The 16,090-nt window shown below is 36.6% G+C and overlaps 1 protein-coding gene across 2 annotated transcripts in view; it reads right to left on the bottom strand.

The window, feature by feature from the left end:
• The window catches only part of LOC141295649 (rho guanine nucleotide exchange factor TIAM2-like), a 73,786-nt gene that overhangs the window by 57,205 nt on the left and 491 nt on the right, over window positions 1–16,090 (bottom strand). The gene's annotated exons all lie outside the window — the stretch shown is intronic.

The raw sequence follows: 16,090 nt of genomic DNA, 5'->3' as shown, positions 1-16,090 counted from the left end.
CTAACATTAAAGAGAGCAGAAACTCACAAATAGTCTTCTGCAGCACTGTATGAGAAGTTTCACTTCCATGGGTTTTATTTAGCTTTAGTTTGGCAAACACAAGCTTCATGGATCAATTTATTTCGTTAGCTTCAGCATATGGAACCTTAATGGAACAAAAAGAGAGTGAACGGTGTAGACAGCCATCCTGAACACAATTAATGGTAACAGACAAAACAAAATGTTAATACATATAATTTATCTACAACTCATACTGTTTATACCAGAATTACACTAAAACTATAACAAAGATTAGCATAAAACACGTTTTCAATGTGTTAAGGCCTAATAGGTAATCATGTAATCATTTAAGGCCTATAAAGTCTTATACATTTTCATTTTTAGGTCAATAAAGTGTAAACTTGGATGACAATCGCAGAGGGCTTTTTGGTGCCATTTGAGACAGGGTTATACTTAATGCTTTTACACAATAAATGTTAAAGAAAATGTCTAAACTTACTGTTTCATGCTCCCATCCACTCTCTCAAAAAAGTGCCAAAATTTTACTTTTAAGGTTGTTGGGGTACTATGGGGACAACGTATAGTGCAGTCAGCTGCTTCATATTAACAGCTTATGTATCTCAATATTTCACAATATTGAAAACTCCACAATTATACAGTGTATACATTAGTATGGTAAGCCTAACCCTTTCCTTTTAAACTGAGCAACATGTCTAATTTCATTCATGTCTCATTTTATTCAATCAATCAAAAATAAAAGTTTTTGACTTTACAACCAGATGGAATTTAAGTTTGTCTTTTCATTAAATGTTAAGCCTTAATTATGTATAATGTATAAAAGGCTTGCCTCAGTATACAGTCATACCGGTACAAGGGACATTATGAAACGTAAAAACCACAGTTTCTGAACAACTCCAATGAAGAATTTGCAACCAATACGCTGAAATTCAGATGTGTTTTACTAACATATGAAAGTTACACATGCAGCTTTAGCAGAATTACATTTAATTGACAAGAACAACTGTGTGAAGTGTAGGAATTTTGTGGGGTAGCACAACATACAGTGGGTCATGTTGAGTGTGTAAAATATTACTACAGTGAACTAAACACCAAAGCAGTATCAGTCTAGCCGCATTTAGAAGTCAATATCATTTTTAGAATGACTGAATGTTTGGCTCCCTAAAAATTATGACATCTGTTTGACATTCCATTCAAGTGTATTCAAGACTGGCACTAGGTTTCCTTTTCCAGGTTCTTTGCTTCAATCAACTTGTATTCTTGTCAGTCTGTGTAGTTCATGACAGCCGTCAGACAGACACTGGGGATCAGCAGAGACAAATCACACTCTTCACTTGAGTCTCTTGCTGGAATTTGCTCTTTAAAGACCTCAATGTCAGCAGTGACCCCAAGAGCTATCATGTAGTTCCAGTAAGTCACTGACAAAAAAAATAAAGCAAAATGACAATGGTTGTAAACATCAGTCTGTGTCAGGCCACATCAATAAACCTCTGGAGTATCTGTTTTGATTGTTCAAGTCAGTTTGTAATAGAGTGAAGATGAACTATGAGTAAACAGAATTAAAAGGATATGGAAAGCTAACATTCTTGCTAATTAATCAATCTGCAAGACATTTCGGCCTCAAGAGACAAACAGAGTATAAGAAACAACGAGTGCCACAAAGGCAAATTTATTACAGATGTGTGTGCACCAAAAGCAGAATCAGTAATGGTTAAGAGCTGGTTCAGAAGACCAAATACTGACAAATGAAGAAGGAAGAGAAAAGAACATGCATGAATATGAAATCAACCATCTTTTGAAATTAAATGGGTGTAAAAATTTGTGCACACAGCCCTTGCCCGCTGCAATCTATCTCCACTGACACGCACACTACACATGGAGGGAACCTAAATCATATTATCTAAACCACTAAATTGAATAAGGTTGACCCGACTTGCTCTGTGTCCTTTGCCGAGCAATCTGTCACCTCAAGGTGCTAGAGTCCAATGAAATCAATATTGAGTCTGATGTGGTCTGGGTGCTGGGCGATTTTGCCAGTGTCTTAGATGATTTTTCAGTCAATTCCCAGCCGTAAGGCTCATTTACATAATCAGCGGGGAATCAGAGGGAGTCACTGAGCATGAATACAGGAGCATTAAAGGGATACTTCATCCAAAAATTAAAATATTCACCCTCATGTTCTTCCAAACCCAAAAGACTTTGGTTAACATTCACACAAATTAAGATATTTTAATAAAAACCTAAAGTTTTTGTCTAGATAAAGTCCAGCAAACCCATGTTTAGAAGATCCAAAAAGGACATAAAAAAGGAATGTAAAATGAATTCAAAAATTAACCCAAGTCTTGTGAAAAGATATGATTGGTTTACACGGTGAACAGATTTAATATATAGTCATTTACTCACATAAAAACACATACATAGAGCACATCCCATATGGTAAACATGGAACCTCCTGTGTTTGTTACGCATGTTTTGATAACACAAACCTTATTGCATATTTGAACTTCAGTGTTTTCCATATGTGATGTGCTCTATGTATGCATGTCAATCATTACTTAGATGATGCAAATTAAAAAAAAAAAAAATATATATATATATATATATATATATATATATATATATATGCGTTTCATGTAAAGCAAACGTATCTCTTTACAAGATGTGAATTAAACCGCTTGATCCAAATGGATTTTTTTTTTTTTTAAAGATTTTGGATTTTTAAAGAGGATTTATTACCGTTTTGTATTTTCATCATTTTGGTTACATGTACCTTCAGTGAAGAGACAGAAATCATAATCTTAATTAAATAAATTTGGTTCTTCTGTGTTTTGAAGATTAACCAATTATTATGGGTTGGAATGACACCAGGGTGAGTGAATGATGACAGAATTTTCAATTTTGGGCAAACTATCAATTTAACATCTGCAATTAAACTCAGCAGTGCACCAATGCCCTCCTCACTTTTTAAAATGCCTTAATTTGCCATTGATTCTGTCATCCCTCTACCATACTTAATGTAAGAACCATAAAACCGGTTAAAACATGGACAGGGAGCAGTTAAGCATAGCACTTAGCAGAAATAATGTGTTTACAAACAAAACAGGCATTGCGTTTTGTTTCTGAACATTGTTTACACTTAAACTTTTTTATTTTAAGTAAGTCAGACACAAAGCAGGACTCACCTTGAAATCATCACAGAATACTTTTCATTCATAGTTTGATATTGCCTAAAGGTTTAGTTTATAGCACTTAGAAACATGCTGTTATTTATTGACTGAATGTGTAGCCCTTTTCATTCAGAAATTCTGGAAAAGTATCAGAAAACTTCCAGTAACTGTTCTGGAATCGCGTGATTTCACTCGTTCTCAATGGACAAAAGTAGGGTCTGATACCAGGATCGAATTTTCCAGCATTCCAACTGAGTGATTCATTGTCTTTCTTTGAGAGCACAGGCACCCAAGTGTCTGAAAGATCAGGCTTTGTACCAAGTCCAAGATATTTTTGTGCTGTCAAATTGTCCTTTTCACACACAAAAAACATTAAAGACTGTAATTTCTTGTATTTTACAATCTATCCCAGCTTCAAGTGTCTGAAAGATCAGGCTTTGTACCAAGTCCAAGATATTTTTGTGCTGTCAAATTGTCCTTTTCACACACAAAAAACATTAAAGACTGTAATTTCTTGTATTTTACAATCTATCCCAGCTTACTGGGATATGTGCGAACTCTAAGCTATATTCATTGGCCAACAACATTGTAACAGGAGTGGCTCTGAGACTTTTTTAAAAACTTTTTTTAAACATTCAAAAACATTTGTTTGAGTCTTCTGACATGCCACCTTGTAGCTTAACCAGTGCTTTGAAGTGAAACTACTTGTTTTTTTGTTTTTTTTTTCAAACAATGGAGAAAAGAAACATTGTTAACAGTTGCACTTGTGTTTGATAACAACTGTGCAACGAAAACAACGTGTATTTGAATTTGGTTTAAAACATTTAAAATGACTGTATCCACATTTACAAAAACAAACACACAACAAGAGCAGCAATGAAGACTCCCAGTAACGTGACCTTCTAACCTGGAGCCCAAAAGGTTAGGTGTTATACTAACACTGCAAGATAATGGCATGCCACGGCCTCATCACTAAAGGCAGCTTGCTGTGCTTGTAAATATTCTTTAGGGCTTTCTTCTTTCAGTTCAGTCTTTCATGCACCTTTGAAACATCTGCCAGTCTGAATTTGTAATTCAGTTCAGTACAACAGCCATAACATTTCACTAGAGGCAAGGCTAATATATATATATATAAAAAAAAAAAAATCTACTGTCATGATACCTTCTTAATAAGAATCTCAGAGCCAGATCAGATATGAATCTTGGACTGCAAAGGATATTCCTCAAAGGATAAAGATTACCATTAAAGGTCCCATATTGTACACATTTCTGGAGGTTTATTTTAGTTGTTGATGTCCTTAAGAATATATATTTGCGGTATAAGTGCCAAAATCCATCTCAATATATTTTTACAGCTCCTTTTTAGGAGCTCTGTCAAAAACAGGTCGATTTTGGCCCATCTAATTAATATTCATGAGCCTCTCTTCTGATTGGCCTGTTGTTTTCTGAGTGACGCACAGCCAGGCCAACCACAGGTAACTACGTCATGTATGCTGTAAGCGAGCTCAGAGCAATAGAGAGAGCCTAGCTTGCTGATACTCAACAGGATATTTCAGAATGATCATTAATGTTTTTTCTTTTTCAAACACCTGTAGTGCCTGCACTCAAAAAAATAAGTCATTGGATGAACTCAATTTAATTGAGGGCAGGATTTCCATCCAATAAATATGTGTGACCCCAACTCATAAAAAACAAATTCATGCAATAAAATGTAATTGAGTTGGGCCAACTCAATTTGATCAAATATAGTTTCAATGAAATTGATACGCTTATGAAGTAATTATTTTATGCTTGTTGAACTCAATCTAAAACATTTAACTGGAAAACAAATAACTAGGCAGAAATTCTTCTACACTCAAAAAATGATACATTGGATTTACTTAACTTTAGGCATTAACCAACTTATTAGGCATTAGCCATAAGATGGCTTTGTTACATCCATGGCATGCCCAAAGTAGTTGTTTATTTTATTATTAAAACAACTTTAACTTATGTTATCAGGTCCTCAACCCAAGCACATGCTCTATGCATTCACCACAATGGTAACCCCCAAAAACACTACCATACCAGAAACTGTTTTAAATACAAACATAAAAGAACATTAAACATTAACAAGTCTCCCAATTTTATCATTTTATTAAAAAAAATGCATAAAATAAAATTTTATTTCAACATTTACTCTCCTTATCCAGCCGTGTGCAAAGCATGATGGGAAGGGGAAATCCACTTCCTAGTTACACAAGTAAAATAATTTATCTACTCTCAACTCTACTTAATTGAAATACGTTCTTTCAAAATGAAAATATTGAGTTGAACCAAAACGAAACTGTTTCAAATCAGTTTAACACAATGCAATTGTTTAAATGGGAAACCTAACACAATGGTGTTAAATGAAAAATATTTTTTTAAATTAACTCTACAGTGTGGTAGAATCATTTTTTTGAGTGTGGAGCCCATCAGACATGAAATAACTAGTTATATTCCTTAAATGACTTCTCCCCCATGATTAACACCTAAGTGCTATGAGCCAGACCTCTGGTCACTATCCAACTCATCCCCCCACCATCAAGATAAGACTCTTACAGAAATGCAAATACACTTTCCTTATTCAGACATACAGTCCCACATACAGTTATATAGAAATGTACACATATCAATGTGTTACCTTTTCTTATATTGTTGTTTCTGTTATGTATGTCGGCCTCAAACATTAATCCGTAATAGGTGAATTATTGTGCATGCTAAGACTCTCACATTTAGAATCACTCAGTCAAACGAGAAGATACATAGATCATGTTTGGTGTCTATGAGCAGCATTTATTATTCCCTAAATGTTAATGTTTGTGGCATCTTAATAACTCCTTGCTTTATATGTATTATTGAACTTTTGAAAGTTTTGTGGCCAAACAACCAATCAGCTTCCACATGCGAAACACCATTTTGAGAGACAAAGACTTTCAATCTTCCCTCCAAAACTCAGATCAACCGGATTGGACAAGGTCCAACTGTGGGCGTGAACGACCTACAGGTTTATAAACCTTCCCTCATCTCTCTCTCATTCTCTTGCCTTCTGGACTCAAAGACACGTCACCCGCACCTCCCCCCAGATCCATGGCTCACCTAGCATTGGAGATGATGAGGCCTGCAATACTCAAGGAACTGGAAAGGACTTTCTGAACTGAACACATACGGAACCAATGCACAACAACAACAAGCTTGCAAGTATCCGTCCTTTCTACACACGTAGATAGCTGCGTTTAAGGCGTTTTATAAAAGAAACGATTTCAGGATGTTCAGAACCGTTTCATTCCTGTCCCTTTGCAAACTCACTTTCTGTCTCTCTCTCTCTTACTCTCTCTCTTACTCTCTCTCTCTCACGCGTTCTCTGTCTATTTGTGTTTTATGTACGTTTGTCTATGTGCGATCGTTTGTAAGTAGAATAGTTTAATAAACAACCATATATTCACATATAATGATTCTCTGTGCTGAATGCTTACATTACAAAAGTCACTTAAACTGTGTCGATCTCATATTGCTACCTTAAGCCCTATTCTGTTCAATTGTTTTAACTCCGTTCTGATTAGTAAAATACGTTGCCGTGACGACAGGCCAACTTCAGAGTAATGGGTATCACTGAACAATTTGCTGGACAAAGAAACCAGTCGATATCATTATTACTGTTACTGATCAGAAACTGGAAATTGCGTATATTTAATGACGATTATTATACACGATTTCCCGTGAGTTAAACTACTTTCCCTGACTGAAATGTATGTTTTAAATAACTCATTTCATCCTATTCATTGGTCATAAGACCTGGTGGAGTTTTGCAGTGTATATGTGATGAGAGAAACAGTCTCATGCATATACACACATATATTGATCATCTTAAATTCTTTGAGCTAACCAAAATTCTCTACACACCGAATGCAGTAAGCTACATAACTGTTGCTTCAGTAAAGCCCCTTTCACAATGCGCGCTGATTCTGGAAAATTACGGGAACGAGCGCTGTGTGAACAAAAGCCAGAACCATAAAGGCAGTGTTGTAGTGATGATGCACGTTATCATGCGACTCTTCACAACGAAAAAATATGTGCAAAGTGGAATGAAGCAGCGACCAGGCAGAGCCAGCTCTGCACTATCAGCACTGAAGCACAGTTTGTTCAGGTTAGTTTAGGTTTAGTGAATCGTACGCGTTGCATTACATCTCACATCCAAGTGTCACATGTCTTTATGGGTTGTGTGTAAAGCACGCACAGATTCCGGAAAACAACTGTGAATGAAACAAATTAAACAACTCCGGAACAAATCATGGGACACATTATCCGTGTATTTACCGGAATCGCTGAGTGAAAGAGGCTGAAGTTGACTGCCACTGGTCTCTTATATTAACGTTGTTCTGAAGCCTGTGCAATGATGTAGTTTCCTGACATCCATGGACTGAACAGCGTTTTCTCGACTTGTTTTCGTGTTGTTGTTGCTCAACAATGGAATGGATGCGTTGTTGTCTGGGTTTGACAAAAGGAGGGTGGGACAGTGGTTGGTGTTCGGGGTGGTGACTGAAGGCGGTGACTGAGTAGATCGGACGTCACATCTTTACGGAAGTCACAGCGTCTCGTGAAAAGAAACAGCTACTTTAAGCAGGCTGTGTGCAGTTTACTGTGGATTGACTGCTTTGAAACTCATATGGTAGTTACATAGCCCCTAGACCTCAGTTATCATGAAAAAAGCCAGGAAATTTCGATTTTGACAATATGGGACCTTTAACAAATGTTGTTTAGTCAATTCTAGGGCCTAAAGTATGTCTGAGGAACTGCCTTCTGATGTTTATAGTGTCTTATCTTTGTTTATATTGAAGATCTTGTTAATGGAGATACAATCTGGAGAGTGGAGCACTGTTTATTTCTTTTCCTTTTTTTTTCTTCATTTAGCTTGATCAAAAAACAAACATGATTTGACAGTTGAGATTTAATTTACACAAAGGTGTTGGTGGTGTAAGACTTGAACAGCAAAACAAAACTCCAGCAAATATTGAATAATTATAAGCAAGATACTACTTAGAAATAAGGCACAATATAGAAGTGTCCTCAAAAAGCAGACATTTAAGCCCTTTCTGCTTTGTGCGAGCTAAAAAGTGTCACATTAGAAGCTGCAGATGATATAATTATCTTTAAAACAGTAGCAGAAACACAGTGAACAGCGAAATAGATTTATATTTTTCTTAAAACACTGCAGAAAATTACAATATAGCAAATCTAAATATATTTATTCATCTTACATATATGACATGTTTTTTTTTCATTATTAATAAGTATGTTAAGACCATTTTATAATAAACAGTTATAACTGAAAAAAATATTTTGTAGATGGCATAGAACAGACTGATATCTGAAAATGTGATTTTACCTTTTAACATTCATTTACAATTGGGCTCAACTGATGAAATATTTAAAACATTGTCAATAGAAGAATTTACAGACACCACTGATTTGGCTTTCGGGCCCAATGTCCTCAAATATCCTCATCTTTGATGACTACTTTGACTGTTTAGAATTTTTTTCTTTGTTCACCTAGAGTATAATATATATTTGTTATAAGGGTATTGTTGTGTACTGATACAAAGACTATCAGGCTTAAAACCTGTGCTGCAAAATTAGGCCGATTCAGAATGCAAACACATCCAGACTGTGAAGCACTCTGAGTCAGCAAGCTATAAATGACTGCAGATCAAAGCCAAATTGTGGGAGCCGGGACAGGTTTCACACCAGAGAGACTTGGGGCCATGGAATTAACAGAGAAACACAGAGAGAGGGAGCTGTGAATATCACAAATCGTGAATATACATGCACTACAATATAGCGTCCATCACCACAAAAAAACAACAACAAAAAAAACAATAATTTTTGCTATATAAACCCATACGCCCTGTTCCAAAACCTTACTGCCTTCTAAAGAATGTCAAAGGTAACAAATGCAGATAGTGAGACGCAAATAGTGCTCTTCATTGTGCCACACACAATACTACATACAAGCATACAATATAAATAACATACAAATAATAGGTGATCCAAATGTTTATAGATAAGCCTATGATGTCTTAAAATACTCTCTACTGTAGGTGAGCAGCTCACTTAGTATTGGAGAAGCACTGGGAGTGCCATAATTTCTCATGGTCATTTATCTTCCTCCTGCAGGACAGGACATCTGAGATGAAGCAGCAGTGATGCTGTTCTTCACAGGAACTAAGCAGACAAACAGATGCCTGAGTGCTGAGAGGTTAGAGCAGGTCAAGCTGTTCATTCACAGAGAAGACGAGAAAGAATTTGCTCCATGTACCATTTGTTCACGCTTGGACAGGAGGCAGAGACGAGCTTCACCCGAAGGAGCAGAATGACCTGCTTTGACTAGAAAAGGTGACCCTCCTCTGCTTTCCAGCCTCTTATCCTCACTCATGAGAAAGAGTGCGTTCCCCTCAAGGTGAAAGGGACACGATAGGCTTTGCTGAGAGGAGCACCAGTGATCTGCTGTATATGTCTGCAGAATATGTGGCACCCTGATATTTTGAGTGCGGAAAGAGCTTCTACTGACTAATTTATGCATGTTAATGTGCGTCATTTTTTTTTTTTTTTTTTTGCTAAATGCAATTTGAGCAGAATTGAAGTAGGGGGTCCTGTGGTGAACCGCCAAAAACAGACTAGGGGGATCAGAAACAGCTTGTTAATGACATTCACAATTGGAAATAATCATAAAACGCCTCTGAAACACAAATGGCAGATACGTTTGCAAATGCTGCATCGTCACCTGCTCACAGCCATGGAAATGGGAAAACATCCAGTCGTTCAAGCAGTTTTTTTAACAGAAACATTTCCAGAGAGGCACAAGTCTCCACGTGCCACTAGACCACATGGTTTACACAGGACAAATAAATCTTTCATTCTGAAAATTACTGAAAGTTTCCTGTCAGGAGCCACATGGAGGTGACTCAAGAATGGAAAAAAAAAGTTACAAACCATTATAAAGCATAATATAATAAAACTTACTTGAAAGAAAAAGAGTATGTGAAGATGACGGTTAAACGGATGTCTTCTTAAACTTAGGGGTGCACCGATCCGATATTAGGATCGGATATCAGCCCCGATATTGAAAAAATAGCTGGACCGGGGATCGGAAAAATTAACAGATCCACGGGCCGATCCATTTTTTTTCCTCCTTTTTTTTCCCCTTTTTTTTCTTCCTCCGTCGCAGCCAGTGACTGTAAATATAGGTTGCAGCGTCGCAGCAGATCCTACGTCATTCATTAGCAGCACGTGTGTCGCATGCTGGAACAGTTGGAGCATAAGCAACATGGAGCTGGCCAAAGAGTCGGCTGTGTGGAGATACTTCATTTATAATGATACTTCTTACTTCTTTAGTAGTATCTTTAGAGATACTTCTTTATAATGTTTGGTAACTTGTTTGATTACTATTGTATGTTTGACCAATACACTTTTGTTTCTACTACTACATTTTAGTTATTTAAATTTATTTTAAGAAGTTTGATTACATTCTATTTTCAATTTGAATGCACAATTGTTCTTTAAATAACAAATAAATAAGTATTCGATACATTACATCTGTTTTGTCTTAGTTAGGAAAGTAATGTTTAGTTAGGAAAGTTTGGTGCCTTTAGTTTCTTCTACATGGTGGAAGGAAGTTATAAGGTGGAAGGTATGCAGTTTATTATTAATTCAACAATGGTATCGGATCGGTATTGGGTATCGACAGATATACAAAGCCCAGGCATCGGTATCGGGACTGAAAAACTCGGATCGGTGCATCCCTACTTAAACTGCTTCCAGCCAGATAACAGGCAGATTATTTGTTACTATACAGGGTGTGTTTGGCACAACACTGTTCTAATTAAAGAACATGGAAGGTGGACTGGGGAATGAACTGATTAACAAAACTCAAGTCTTTTGGAAACTCTCTATTACACTCAGACTTTATTAGTTCCGATCCTTTACAAACAAGCTCTAACAAAACCACTAAGTCATATTTATAAGGGGTGAAGCACATGCACAGATATAGGGCAGCAACACATGGTGGCAGTAGATACAGCGATACCCACAACCCCCTCACATTTTTGTCCAAAATGGCCCATCTGGAGAGTGCAACAAAAGGCTTGTTGAGTTTGAGGAATGGTGGGATAGCGATGACCCATAGAATCTAATCCCTTAGGGCAAATCACACACTTACACCCAGTCCTGAACAAGAGGAATTACAATCAACACTGCTTTAGCAGCTGGAGGAGGGGAGAATTCTACTGAACACTGAAGGTTTATCTCTCTGTATAACCTGTGCATCTAAGACTTTGTTATCCTGGCATGTCTTAAGGCCGTAGAGGCTGAGCTGACATGGATTAGAAGAAAGCTTTTCAAATGACAAGTGAATGTCGGCCTTCCAGGAATAGCCACAAACATACACCATGCGCTTTCACAGTCACATTTACATTAGGTCCTCACCAAAGTTGCAGCACATATATATATAATTTTTTCGTATTTTAAGCTTCACAAATTTATTTTGACATTTTTTTTTGGACATTCAAAATTTTTCCATTGCTATAGTTATTTGTTATCAGGAGTGCTTCAGCTTCAAGCTGGTATCATCACATTCTCCAAATTTCATTATCAACCTGATACCGAGGTACTGGTAGTTTTTATGATTCTAGTCCTCTAAAAGAGCAACATTTAAGAAATACCTGAATAAATGAAACACCTGAATACCTGAATAAATGAAATATATATATAAAAATGAAATAAACTGGGATAACTTGTAAAAAAACGTGTGAAAACATTTGCAGTAGAAAGTATATGTTCCTGCACAGCTTCAGAAAAAAAAATAAAATAAAGTCACTGACTGTTCTACCTTTCTTATCTATTTAATAAGTGAAGCCCCAGATAAATGCTTGGTTACATAATTATTATGAGTAACTATCAGCATTCAGGAAACGTGGTTTCACATTTGATGGCAAAGTTGGATCAGATGCAAGCAGGAGAGCAGCTTGTCAGTACTTTTGAAACTCCTTGGTCACTGCCCGAGTGCACGAGAGTTTGATCTGACTGCCTTTGTTATTTTTAAACATAACAGAAGTTGGGTTGCTGTGACTATTAAGTCTGCCTGCTGAGAGTTGCGCCTGCATTGTGTCACATTGTCACTTTTGCTGAGTCTCTTGACACAGCACACAAGCAATCAAAGAAAAATTGTATTTATGTAATCACACAAATCTAGCTTTTGGCAACTTAATGTCTTCATTCCTTGTGCCAGTAGATAGAAAGATAAAAATGTTTAGTTCCGTGAGACTATAACCCTGTTTCCACATGGTATTAAGACGCATTTCCAGCGAACTGGGATTCCTTATCCTTTTCATTCGTTACCTTTCCCTCCCGCTCACAAGCTACACAAAAAGGGTTCATTCATTCAACACTATTTGTCCACCGGACTCAGTGCTCCCAAGAAAGTTATGTAGAGTGTATAGAAATACGAGAGGAGTGTTGCAGCGAAATCGAAAAACAAGTGGTCGCAGAAGATGCATTTGAAACATGGAATAATACCAGGTGGAAACGGTAATGGCCACTGATGAGCAGATTACTGAAAACACAATTTAATACCAGGGTGAAACAGGGTCTACAATCTAAATGTGCTTTGAGGAAAATTCTTCTTCTCTCAAAGGTGTTTTTAAGTCTACCTAAAACCTGGCCCACTAAGACATTCAGGCCAAATAAGTCCTGGCGTAGAGAGACCTTTTCCTCCAGTCGATTACAGCTGACTATCAGGTGAGCTGTACTGAAAGGTTTCTGAAGCCTGCAGTCAGTCAAGGCTACAAATTGTTGGTTGAAGGGTGGATGAATAATCAATAGAGTAAAAATGGAGATGAGAAGAGAAAAGAAAAGGAAAAAAAGACAGCACCCATTTGCAATTCCACAACGATTTTGAAACACTTAGAGGCTGCACAAGAGCTCCGATAACATGAAGGTTGAGGTGCATGATCAATGAGGTTACTGTGATATAAAAGCTGTCAATATAGTTTGATTTAGAGAAACAACAAGGAAAAGGATTGAAAGGGATGAATCTCTGGCTTGTGTCATTACTTCACACATCCATCACTGAAAACAATAGAGGCTGTCTTAGAAATGCAGCACTTTATTTCAGAGCTTCCTGACTCAGCTGTGTTTACTCTTATGATTACTGTTAAAAGAACGGCTGCCGGACCCAATGTCAGCTGGATGCACCCTCCTTCTCTCACAAACACACACGCACCTGATATGCACTGTGTTAGAATAAAAAAAGGCACATGCTCAAAATGGGTAAGAAATGTTTTTTAGTTTTTTTTTTCCCTCCATATAATTAAAGTCAGTGGGCACCAAACTGACCAAAGTGGGCATTCAAAATGTCTTTGTTTTTGTTCTGCAGAAGAAATGTCATGCAGGTTTGTAATGACATGAGGGTCAGTAAAAAACAGAATTTCATTTTTTGATGAACTCTCCCTTTAACAAAGCTACTTCTGCAAACGTCACACTACCAACCTGTGCTCAGTGACATTAGTACTCGCAATAACTCTCTAACAACTCATTCAGCTCTCCCTGACCGTTGATCTTCATTATTTTTATAAATCATGCGGCAACTCCGAAGATGTGACATGAAAGAGAATAATTCAGTTTGACAGCAGTATTAGTAATACTAAAGCTCTCAATTTGTCACCAATTACGACCTGGGCATGAACAGGCCATATGTTCAGCTAGGTTAGTCTCTCTCTGGCGAATCATGAACAGTTGGAATTTGTATAGGGATTTGTGACTCAACAAGCCATCATCTTTTTTCGAGATGATGTCAGTGGACAGTCTATAGCAGCAGGGGAAAAAAATTATGTTTATTGTTAGTCAAACGTGTGTGATTCGGCAGTCCTTGGACAGCCTGGAAAGATGGTTAGGAAAAAAAAAAAGTTGACTGGCCGCTAGACAGTGGCTCACTGCCTCCAGGACACATTCAACACCCGTCTTACCTCACCTTCTTTTTATAGCCAGCTCTAAACACAGCCAGCCACGTGCACAGAGGCTGCTCTTGTGCAATTACTTCTGAACCGAATATAATCTCCAGAAGACAGAAACACATCATCAAATTGACCAAGATTAACTGTTAATAGTCAAAACTTAAAAGACTTAAGTGTCACAGAAAGACAAAAGCCTTCTCATTTTAACAGGCTTGAAAAACAACATTCTACAAGAAGTGATATACAGTTAGTGAACATTAATAGGATTTGAAAAGGAATTCATAATGACTGTCCCACAAAATCTACCTAGACAGTAAGAGACACACATTCTCACTGTACAATAGACAATTTACAGCACACACCACCTTATATGGGGAAAACGTGTAAAGGGTGGACATGATATATGGTTTTCCAAAGAGTGGTTTGCTTCACAGAATTAGGGCCAGGAACTTTGAGGGCAAGTTGTAAAAATAGGTTTGTAATGTTCCTTGTGGCAATGAATTAAAGTAGTGTTTTAAAACAGCAGCTCAAGACGTGTAGCATTGAAGACCACATCCATCAACTCCACAACTTATAGCTATAGCATTTTAGGTATAGCATGATCCAAATATCGCATGAAAACTATACCAACACTAGAAAAAAGGTGATACTTCTCCAATTTAGTTCAGTAAGGCCTCAAATTATATATTAGACCACAATAACCCCTCACACTCTGTTGAGATTATAAACCATTATTTTACACTAGCAAAGAAAGAGTAAAGACTACAATTAGTAAAAGCCTCTGTGAGCAAGAGTAACATTTCTCTAATTATATTAGCTTTTGGAAATCAAAAATTATTTTCATTAATTAATTCTGCCACCCTTAGAAGTGCAGACGTCAAAGCAGACATCAATCATGACAAGAGAACTTCCTGTTGCCAAATGGCATGCCTGGACCTTCCTTCTGCAGTCAGCTTGTATTACTCTGTTGCTGACACTCAACAGGCTTCAATAAATAAGCCCTTTTGTCATGGTGGTATTCTTCTCAAAATCATTACTACACCCTACCACTAGATCTCTCCATTTAAAGGTTTACTTTAATGATGCCATCACCATGTAAGACTGACTGTCCACTTTTCATGCAATCAAAAAGTCACATTTCTCGCTTCACAAATGAGTAAAACAAGGCAGACTAGTTAATTAATGAACAAATATAAAGAATTTACATTATGACCTATATAACCTAACCTAAAGAGTGTATGATTAAAACACATTTGCCATCCAGTTCTTTCTCTTTTACACATTCTTTTCTTCGTTGGAAAGCCAAATTTAAATTGCAATTTGAATAAGCAGTTTGCGTATTATTTGCTTGAGAACAGAAGTAGGTCATTTAGTATTTTCCTTTCATAGTTTATTAAATCAGTTTATTTTCACATACAGTAGACAATATATTATAAAAAAAAATTGTCAACGTCATCATTATTTCCTTGAGAGGGTCAATTTAGTCTGTTCTTCTACAGAGCATTGAAGACAAATGTATTAACTATTTTCAGCTACCAAACAATCAGACAATAAGTTTTTTTTGGTAGTTTTTAAGTTTATTCTTTTTTTATTATTAAAATTAGATTTTAATTACCTCTGACAATTAAAAATTCATTATTATTTTATTATTTATTATTTTCGAAAAGGTGCAGACATCAACTTTACGTTTTTGCTTTTTAGATCATATTGCAGGCGACTGATTTAATTTTTAAATAAAGCAAACTTTCTTATAAACGACAAAAGTATTTGCAAAGTATTTGCAAACATGTAAGTTGTTTTATAATTTTTTTTTCAACCTGACAAAAACTAATTAATCAGGTGTTAAAAATATAAAAGGTTTGTGTGTGTGTGTGTGTG

This window comes from Garra rufa, chromosome 21 (assembly GCF_049309525.1).
Source record: "Garra rufa chromosome 21, GarRuf1.0, whole genome shotgun sequence".
In the NCBI taxonomy this organism is placed as follows: Eukaryota; Metazoa; Chordata; class Actinopteri; order Cypriniformes; family Cyprinidae; genus Garra; species Garra rufa.
Note: the sequence above shows the minus strand (reverse complement) of the source record. Positions and strands in the feature narration are given on the sequence as shown.